Raw genomic sequence first — 10,086 nt, forward strand, 5'->3', positions numbered from 1 at the left:
CGCTGTCTGGACAAACATCTTGTATTTCATGGATATTCCATGCCTCTCATGACAGTGAATATGGAGAGCTGACTGTTTTTACTTATTTTAAACAGTCTTTGCCAGTGTTCTGTAAATGTAGTGTTTGTTGCATGATAAGCTGTTCATACTTGCTAATAGCATACTTTCATGAAATGGGAACCTCCACTGTTCAATCAATCTATAAAAAATTATTTGACTTTCTCCTCCTCTAGATCCTTGTATAGTAACTGTAGAAGAAATGAATCGCAACAACATCCAGCTGAAATGGAGAGAAATCGAAAAGCTATATATGAAATCCAGGGACATGGTAGAATTTTCCTGCAAAGATGGTTTTGAGCCACATCCATTGTCTTACATGTTCAGGCAACGTTGCATTGAAGGCCATTTGGTATATCCAAACTGCATACCGGTATGTCTTTTTTGCCATGATAGAGTGGTCTGACACCATGTTTTGGGTTAGATGGAATAACTAGAACTTTATGTAACCAATATGAGTTTCCTACTTGGCATGTAGGAAAAGGGGTAACAACAACAACAACAACAACAACAACAACAACAACAACAACAACAACAACAGCTTTATTTTTGTACCCCTCCTCAATTTCCCTGAAGGGACTCAGGGTGGCCTACATATGGAAAAGTTCAATGGCTTCCAGATCAACTCATGCTCAAGCAGGGCATTCAGCAACAGAAGTCTGATAGACATCTGGCAATGGAGGCACTCTGCAGATGTTCAAACTGCAAATTAGTCCCTCTCCACCAACCATCCAGTGACCGTCTGGCTTTCTTTGTCCCTAAGTCAGGGGTTCTCAAACATTTTCAGTCACAGAGCCCTTTTTGAAGCAAAAGTTTCTTGTTGATACCCAAGAAATGATTATATATTGTATATTATGTTATGTTTTATATATAATGTATACATATCAGGCATGGGCAAACGTTTGGACACATTGCATTTTAAAATTTGACAGACAGGTCAGGCCAGTGGCAAATGGATAGAGAATGTCTGTGTGAACTATTTGAAAAAATGAACAAATTCCTATGCACACTGCAGATATCTCATTTGTGGTGCAAAAAAGAAAACAAAGGAAAGAATGATACAAGATTTAAAATAAAGAACAATTTTAGTGGAATACCCCAGGGGCCATCCAATCTAACTCTAATCAAAGCACCCCTAACAGATGGCCACCCAGTCTTTGCAATAATAATAATAATAATAATAATAATAATAATAATAATAATAATAATAATAATAATAATAATAATAGCAACTCCAGACACCATCCAATACAACCCCAAGGACTCCCCAGAGCACACTTTGAGAACCGCTGTTCTAAAGTTCAAAAGATAGAATAATAGCAATGGGAATAAAATGACTGGTAGCAATTTCAGCATATATCTATAAAGTGTTTAGTAAAAGCATCTCATTATTTTCACTGTTTTATGTTAATTCTTGTGTACAGAATCAATATAATAGGATGATTTGTAAATAAAAACAATGCCTTCTATATTTTGTTTCAGATCAACATATGTGTTTAAAAGCAGTAGTGTAATAAATCAATTCATGCAACTTCTTCATCTTCTTCTTCATATTATTATATTGTTATTTCTTTGTATTTAACAGGCAACTTAACGAGAAGAGCAGAACACACAATTTCAGTAATGTATTTGGTCTTTCAGAGTCACTATTGATCACATCAAATCAACATGCTTTTGCAAATATGTATATATGGACAGAAACCAGCCAAGGGGATAATCAGATGGAGCAGTGGACGCTGAAACCATAATATAAGTGGATTACTTTGAAATAAAATAGTGCAATGTTCTATATGAAATAAACATATATCACTCTGTGACCAATAGGATAACAGTAACACTCTCTCCAAGTTCTACTATCTATTTCTAAGCTCAGTTCCAAAATAATCGAACAGTCTGGTTCATTCAATAGTTAAAAATCTGCAGCTCTCACTTTCTCTCTCTTTCTAATCATTAAGAAATTTGACCTTTATTTATGGTTAACTGCCTTCATGTTAACCTCAACTTATGAATGAGAGACATATAAGTCACCCTGTTATCAAGAGCCATACTCAGGTCTTGCAAACTCACGACCATGGCTTTCTTGATTGAGCCTATCTACCAGTAATGTGTTCCTCCCCTCCTACTGCTTTCTTCCTTAACATGCATTTTTGTTCAATTACCCTTTTTTTCTTCCGTTCTCCTTTCCTTCTTTCTTATTGGATATGGAGAAATTGCTGATTATATGGGCACTTTATATATAATTGATAGTTTTTACTTTCTCTTCAACTTCATTGTAAGACTGTTTGCAGTTAGAACAGCTAGGAAACTGAATCATTGATCTTTGAGTTACAGTACATTGCCTATATATGTGCATTGCATTGCTTTGGTTTTGCTAAATGATTATGGAGTTCCAATATTCTCATGTGGGCATCAAAATCTACATTATCATTTCTGTATTCAACATTGTATTTCAATAAACCATTACATTTGTTTCAGTTATAATTCTACGTCTGTTTTTGTATGATTTGCTGGGGGGAAAATTCAACCTGAAATTAGCCATAACTATTCACAACTGACTCCCAAGCAAAATGGGGAACGGTTGCTATGATTATTGAGTAATCACCTTACCATATTGACAGATTTCCCAGTCGTAGGACACCTCAGCCTCTTTTCAAGCATGGAGAGGACATGTCCCAAGGTTGAAAAGAGGCTGAAATGTTTTGAAAGGAGAGAACCCTGAACAAGGGCCAGCAATTGTGTTCAGAGCTTCTACCTCTTATCACACTTTACTCCCATCTTTACAACTGAAAACCAGATGGGATGGGAACCATCAAAGGTTTCCTGTCCTGTTTCATTGCCCACCCATCAGCAGTCTCTTATATCCGATGGGGTTTGATGCAGAACAATATGATCCCATGGAAAGAAATGGTTTTAACCTGGATCATTGTCTCTTGTATCCTATGGGGTTTGGAGCAGAACCATAGAATCCCATGGAAAGAACTGGTGTCAGTCTCCTTTAATGTAAGGGGCTTTGGGCAGGGCAGGGGGTCTTTTGGTTATTGGATATTGTTGTTTCTCCTGATTTACAAAAAGTAATACTGACCTTGTGATCAATGTAGGATGAATGTATTGAAAGCTCTTAAGTTTTCATATGTGAGTGTGATAGGAGGCAGAACTCCAAACGGGGCAATCCTCTCCCTTAAAGGGGCAGTCACCATGCTTTTCCCTCTCAATGTGACGAGGTGGTGATTGATAGTCTAACATACATTTGACTATCAATCACTACCTCATCATATTGAGAGGGGAAAGCATGGGTGACTGCCCCTTTAAGGGAGAAAATTGCCCCGTTTGGAGTTCTGCCTCCCATCACACTCACATATGGAAACTTAAGAGCTTTCAATACATTCATCCTACATTTATCACAAGGTCAGTATTATTTTTTTATTTTACTGTAGTCCATATAAATGCTATATGGAATATATCAATACAATTTGGCTATTCATCCTTTGCTCACCTAACATTCAGAGAAAATAGCAATACAGTATATGGAAGCCTTTTTGTGGTTAGCAATTTAAAAAACTGCATTCAGGCTTTGCAAAACGAAATCCTACACGGAAATATTTTAGTCCTTTCTAAGCTGTAGAATGGGGATGAAAAAATTGATGGAAAGATGCCTACAAATTGTGGGTAGCCTAGTGATAATTTTTGCAACTTTTGGAAAAGAAGAATTTTATTTGGTTTATATCCTTTTTTATTGCACAATGACATCTTATCAAATAAAGAATAAACATACAAGCACCACAGAGGAGACATTTCTCTCTTCTGCCTTTGAACAACAACAAAAACAACACCCTTTCCCTCTTAGGAATACAGTAGAGTTTCACTTATCCAAGCTAAATGGGCTGGCAGAAGCTTGGATAAGCGAGTATCTTGGATAATAAGGAGGGATTAAGGAGAAGCCTATTAAACATCAAATTAGGTTATGATTTTACAAATTAAGCACCAAAACATCATGTTATACAACAAATTTGACAGAAAAAGTAGTTCAATATGCAGTAATGCCACATAGTAATTACTGTATTTATGAATTTAGCACCCAAAAATCACGATATATTGAAAACATTGACTACAAAAATGCATTGGATAATCCAGAACGTTGGATAAGTTAATGTTGGATAAGTGAGACTCTACTGTACTTATTAATGAGAAGAAAAGTAGTAGAGTATATCCAAATGGCCAAGATGGCATAAGGGGAGGAATCAAAGATGAATTTACTTGAAAATGGACACTGGCCTTTGAGTATTTAAAGTATTTAAAAAAGAAGGCAAAAATAGATTTTGAAATAGCCTAATGGGGGATTTATTAGTGTAATGATAAGGACAGATTTTTGTTAGATACTAGTTCCATTTGATGTGATGTTGGAAGTCATGTGTGGTGTTTCACGCGTGGGAATAGGGAGACAGTGGGATAGGAAAACAATACTTATATTTTGATATTTTGATTGTTGAATCTTGAAGATTGTATGTTGTTGCTGTTGTAGGTTCTCATATTACACAATAAAAATTATACAAAAAATTATCAAAATTTTTTTAAAGGTAGTTACCAAGGCTGGAAGCTTGGGCTTCAACCAATCTGAGAAGCAGGACACTTGCTCTGAGAATTTACCCGACGGGTAAAAAATGCCACCCCACCCCCAAGCATAATTCAGGGGGAAATAAAGAAATGCTTTTTACAAAAGGGTATGATAGTTGAATTTCTGGAAACTCTTGAGTATCCTGTGACTTAGGGATAGTCTGAATAGCTGGATCAGGTCCAAATGGAACAAGGCATCGTTGTTCTTTCCCTGCACTTAGGAACACAGAAAAGGGATAGATCCTAGCAGGAAGAAGAGGGAAATTCCCCTACTTCTTCCTGATTGTATGGGCACCTTGTTCCAACACTGGCAGGAGTGCCTGTGTTACCAATTGACGTCCCCTTTTTCTTTTCCGATATCCAAAGGGGGTATCCAGAGCTGCTCTGGGTCCACCGGGGCTTCACTGCCCAATATAGGTCAGCCTCTGGTCTACAACTGCAAATATATAGAGTTGCTGTGAGTTTTTCGGGCTATATGGCCATGTTCCAGAAGCATTCTCTCCTGACGTTTCACCCACATCTATGGCAGGCATCCTCAGAGGTTGTGGGGTCTGTTGGAAACTAGGCAAATGGGGTTTCTATATCTGTGGAATGTCCAGGTGGGAGATAGAACTCTTGTCTGTTTGAGGCAAGTTTGAATGTTGCAATTGGCCACCTTGATTAACATTGAATGGCTGTCATAGATGTGGGTGAAACATCAGGAGAGAATGCTTCTGGAAAATAGCCATACAGTCTGGAAAACAGCAACCTAGTTATTCCAGCCATGAAAGCCTTCGACAACACATTGCAAATACATAGTATGGCTTTAATCACCCTGTAGTCACTCTCTTTGAACTGTAACTTGCAGGATCTTTCCATTCCCCAGTTAAAAACATTGTAAAAGAAACTCCTATGAAATAAATGGAGTTATTATAAGATGTTGGGTGATTTTAAGGCACATACTGTACATACATCTCAGACCTGTAGCCTTGGAATGCAATTCCCATAATTCTTTAGATTTGTTGAGGTAGTCAACGTTTTTCTTCACTATGTGCACCTTTATCATTTTAAAACGTGGCTTTAACAACCAAATGCTCCATATATCCTTATGTTGCCTGAGTTTCACCACCATTTTTTCACACCATGCCACATTTGCTTCTTTTCTTTTCTTTTTCCCCTTTCTTTCTTTCTTTCTTTCTTTCTTTCTTTCTTTCTTTTTTGCTATGTTAATAGCAAACAAAGAAGAAAAATGATTACTGGAAAGGGAGGCATGACCTTTAAAACCCTATCTGATTTATTTGCTGATGGTTTGTGAACTTTATGTTGCAATAGGTTTGTGTTGACATGCTGCCATACCTATTACTAATCTGGATATGTGGGAAAAGCTTTCATCATTCTTGTTTTATCATTCAGCTAAACCTTTGCTTATAATGATATGAAGTGTTTTTTTAACTGATAAAGAGTATTTTTTTAAAAAAAATAGGTTCAGTAGGGGAAAATCTGTAAGATTCGGTTACAGATAATTAAAATATTGCAAGTGGTGCTTCCTTTTGGAAAGTGGGTCATAAATTTTGTCCATTAAATACTAACTTGTATTTAGGATTGTAATATAACTGTTTCAATGGACAACCTCAGAAACCTGGGGGTCAGGGAATTTCTAATAGTATAATGTATGTATTAATTTGTTATATGTGGTTTATGTAGTGTGTAATCTGTTTATTTGGCTATATGATGTTTTTGTTTAATGATATGTAATTTTTGCCGCTTTTAACCATTTAACCAAAAGGTCCCAGGTTCAAACCCCGGGAGCGGCGGGAGTGGCCACTGTTAGCTCCAGCTTCTGCCAACTTAGCAGTTTGAAAATGTGCCAATATGAGTAGATCAATAGGTACCACTCCGGCGGGAAGGTAACGGCGCTCCATGCAGTCATGCCGGCCACATGACCTTGGAGGTATCTACAGACAACGCTGGCTCTTCGGCTTAGAAATAGAGATGAGCACGAACCCCCAGAGTCAGACATGACTGGACTTAACGTCAGGGGGCTGGATGGCCATCTCTTGGGGGTGCTTTGAATGAGATTTTCCTCCTCCTTGCAGGGGATTGGACTGGATGGCCCATGAGGTCTCTTCCAACTCTACGATTCTATGATTCTATGAAACCTTTACCTTTACTTTTACCTTAACCATTGTACGCTGCTTTAAATCCCACCCATGGAAGAAAAGCGGAATATAAATAAATAAATAAATAAATAATACAAGCAACAACAGAATTTATTTACTTGTATTTCATCATTGTTTAATTAGTTAATGTATATCTCACTTTTTCCCAGCAAGGAGCGAAGCCATACATTAACAAACACAAGAGTATTAACATATATATATTTAAAAATACCATAATTCTGTTTAAAAAAAAAACACAAGTTAAGAATAATGGTACTGTTCATTTTCTGAGCAGAGGCCACAAAGGGGCACTAGAGAGAGAAATATAGTCCATTTTACAGGAGGGAAGGAGTTGTTCCCATGCTGTCTCTCAATTTTATTGGTTATCCCCCCCCCTCCATGTCATACATGAGAGTTGTTTCCATGATGGGGACATGGGTGGGTGGATTGACAGGAAAACAGGGGGAAATGGTTTAACTCCTTCAACCTACCCTCCACCCCTGTAAAATGGACTGTCCTTCTCTCTCTAGCGCCCCCTTGTGGCCTCTGCCCAGATTTTGGAACAGTACCAAAATATTTTTAAATGCACTGAAAACAACAAAGCAACAGACATGCTGCTGCTCAGTCATTTAGTCGTCTCCGACTCTTCATGACATCATGGACCAGTCCATGCCAGAGCTCCCTGTCGGCCGTCACCGCCCCCAATTCCTTCAAGGTCAACCCAGTCACTTCAAGGATACCATCCATCCATCTCGCCCTTGGTCGGCCTCTCTTCCTTTTTCCTTCCATTTCCCCCAGCATCGTGATCTTTTTCAAGCTTTTCTGTCTCCTCATGATGTGGCCAAAATACTTCAGCTTTGCCTCTAATATCCTTCCCTCCAGTGAGCAGCCGGGCATTATTTCCTGGAGGATGGACTGGTTGGATCTTCTTGCGGTCCAAGGCACTCTCAGGATTTTCCTCCAGCACCACAGTTCAAAAGCATCTCTCTTCCTTCGCTCAGCCTTCCTTATGGTCCAGCTCTCGCATCCATAGGTTACTATGGGAAATACCATTGCTTTGACTATGCGGACCTTCTTTGCCAGTGTGATGTCTCTGCTCTTCACTATTTCGTCAAGGTTGGCCATTGCTCTCCTCCCAAGAAGTAAACATCTTCTGATTTCCTGACTGCAGTCTGCATCTGTAGTGATCTTCGAGCCTAGAAATATAAAGTCTGTCACTGCCTCCACCCTTTTAAAATTCACCCTTTTAAAAATCTCCATCTGCTAGAAGAAATTAAAAATCAAAGGTCTAGTTAAATATAAAGTTATCTGTCTCCTGTTGGACATTCTCAGCTGAAATCCTACATGGGGAGATGGACAATAAAGATTTTCTCCAGTGGAACTCTGCTCTCCCTTCCCTTTCCCACAAGAGTCATCTTCTGTCTGATCTCCCTGGCATGGCCATTAGGGAGGCAATGTTAGGGAGATCAGGGGAGATTCAGGGTGACCAGGAGAGATTCAGGGTGGCTGGGTAGAAGCTGGTAAAAATCTGTTTATGTTCTTATACTGCATGCATGCCAACAAAGACTGTTACTACACCAGCCAAAAAACTCAGAACTATCTTGCTCCAGAGCTATCACATATGCAGCATGCAGAGTCCACAGTCCTTTAGGAGTCCTACTAAGTTGACAGAGCATAGGCACTGATGTCCTGTCCTCCTAAGGGCCCTATCACAACTGTAAGCAGCTCCCCTGCAGATGCCATGCTGGTAACATTGCATCTGTTGAAGTCACAACAGGGTGCCCAGACCTGTGATCATCAGAAGCAATGGCCCCAGTAAGGGTCTGCTGGTTTGCTTCCTGGAGCAGCTTCTGGCTGACTTGACCATGGTGGTCCATGCTCTGGTTACCTCAAGGATGGATTACTGTAATGCGCTCTAGGTGGGGCTGCCCTTGAAGACGGTCCGGAAACTGCAGTTGGTAGAACGGTCGGCAGCTAGGTTACTAACTGGAGCTGCTTACAGGGAGCGGTCAACCCCCTGTTCAAGTGGCTCCACTGGCTGCCGATAATATTCCAGGCCCAATTCAAGGTGTAGGTTATTACCTATAAAGCTCTAAACGGTTCAGGACCTGCCTATCTTCATGACTGCGTCGTCCCCTATGAACCCACCCGATTGCTGAGATCCTCCGGGGAGGCCCTCCTCTCACTTCCACCCTCCTCACAACTGCGTTTGGTGGGGATGAGAGAGAGCGCCTTCTCGGCCGTGGCTCCCCAATTCTGGAACTCCCTCCCCAGGGAGATTAGGTTGGCTCCCTCTCTACCTTCCTTCAGGAAGCAACTGAAGACTTGGATGTTTCGGCAGGCCTTCGGAGATAGTCATTAATTAATCAGGCCCAGTGGGTTCTTAATAATTTATCCTGTTTTTATTACAGTCTTACCATTTATGTGTTTTAAATGAAATTTTTATCCTGTATTGTTGTTTATATTGATATATTGTATTATTGTTTTATCTTTTTATATTGTGATTGTATTGTGTTGCTTATATTTTGTTCTTATGTTGTTTGGGCCACTGCCCCATGTAAGCCGCCCCGAGTCCCCGTGGGGAGATGGTGGCGGGATATAAATAAAGTTTTATTATTATTATTATTATTATTATTATTATTATTATTATTATTATTATATAGTAAAAACCCTTAAAAAGACTCTGAATTGCCCCGATCGTTTGCACCGCCACAAAGAGTGAGATGGTTCTGTAGCTTTTGGGAAGCTCTACTGCACCCCTGTCTTTTTAAAAGTGTGGGACGTTATCAGAGGCGGTCCAACCATAAGGCGAAATAGGCATTTGCCTGTGGCGCCATCATCCCGGGGGCACCAACGTCCTGGGAGGAGGGCACCACTCTCCACCTCCTTCTCTTTCGGGCCTTCCAGCGGCCGTGCTGGGCCGCCCGGCCAGCGCAGACCCACCTTCGCACCACGCAAGCCCACCTTTGGGGCCTTCAGAGATTGTGAGGTCTGTAGGAACTTGGAAGCTAGGTATGTGGGGTTTATATATCTGTAGAAGGTCCAGGGTGGGAGAAAGAACTTTTCTTTGAAGCAGGTGTGAATGTTGTAATTAATCACCTTGATTAGCATTTAATGGCCCTGTGGCTTCAAGGCCTGGCTTCTTCTTGCCTGGGAGAATCTTTTTTTGGGAGGAGTTAGCTGTCCCTGATTGTTTACTGTCTGGATTTCTTCTGTTTTCAGAGTGTTGTTCTTTATTTATTGTCCTGATTTTAGAGTTTTTTTTAATACTGAGGGCTAT

This window comes from Anolis carolinensis, chromosome 4, assembly GCF_035594765.1.
Source record: "Anolis carolinensis isolate JA03-04 chromosome 4, rAnoCar3.1.pri, whole genome shotgun sequence".
Classification (NCBI taxonomy): Eukaryota; Metazoa; Chordata; class Lepidosauria; order Squamata; family Dactyloidae; genus Anolis; species Anolis carolinensis.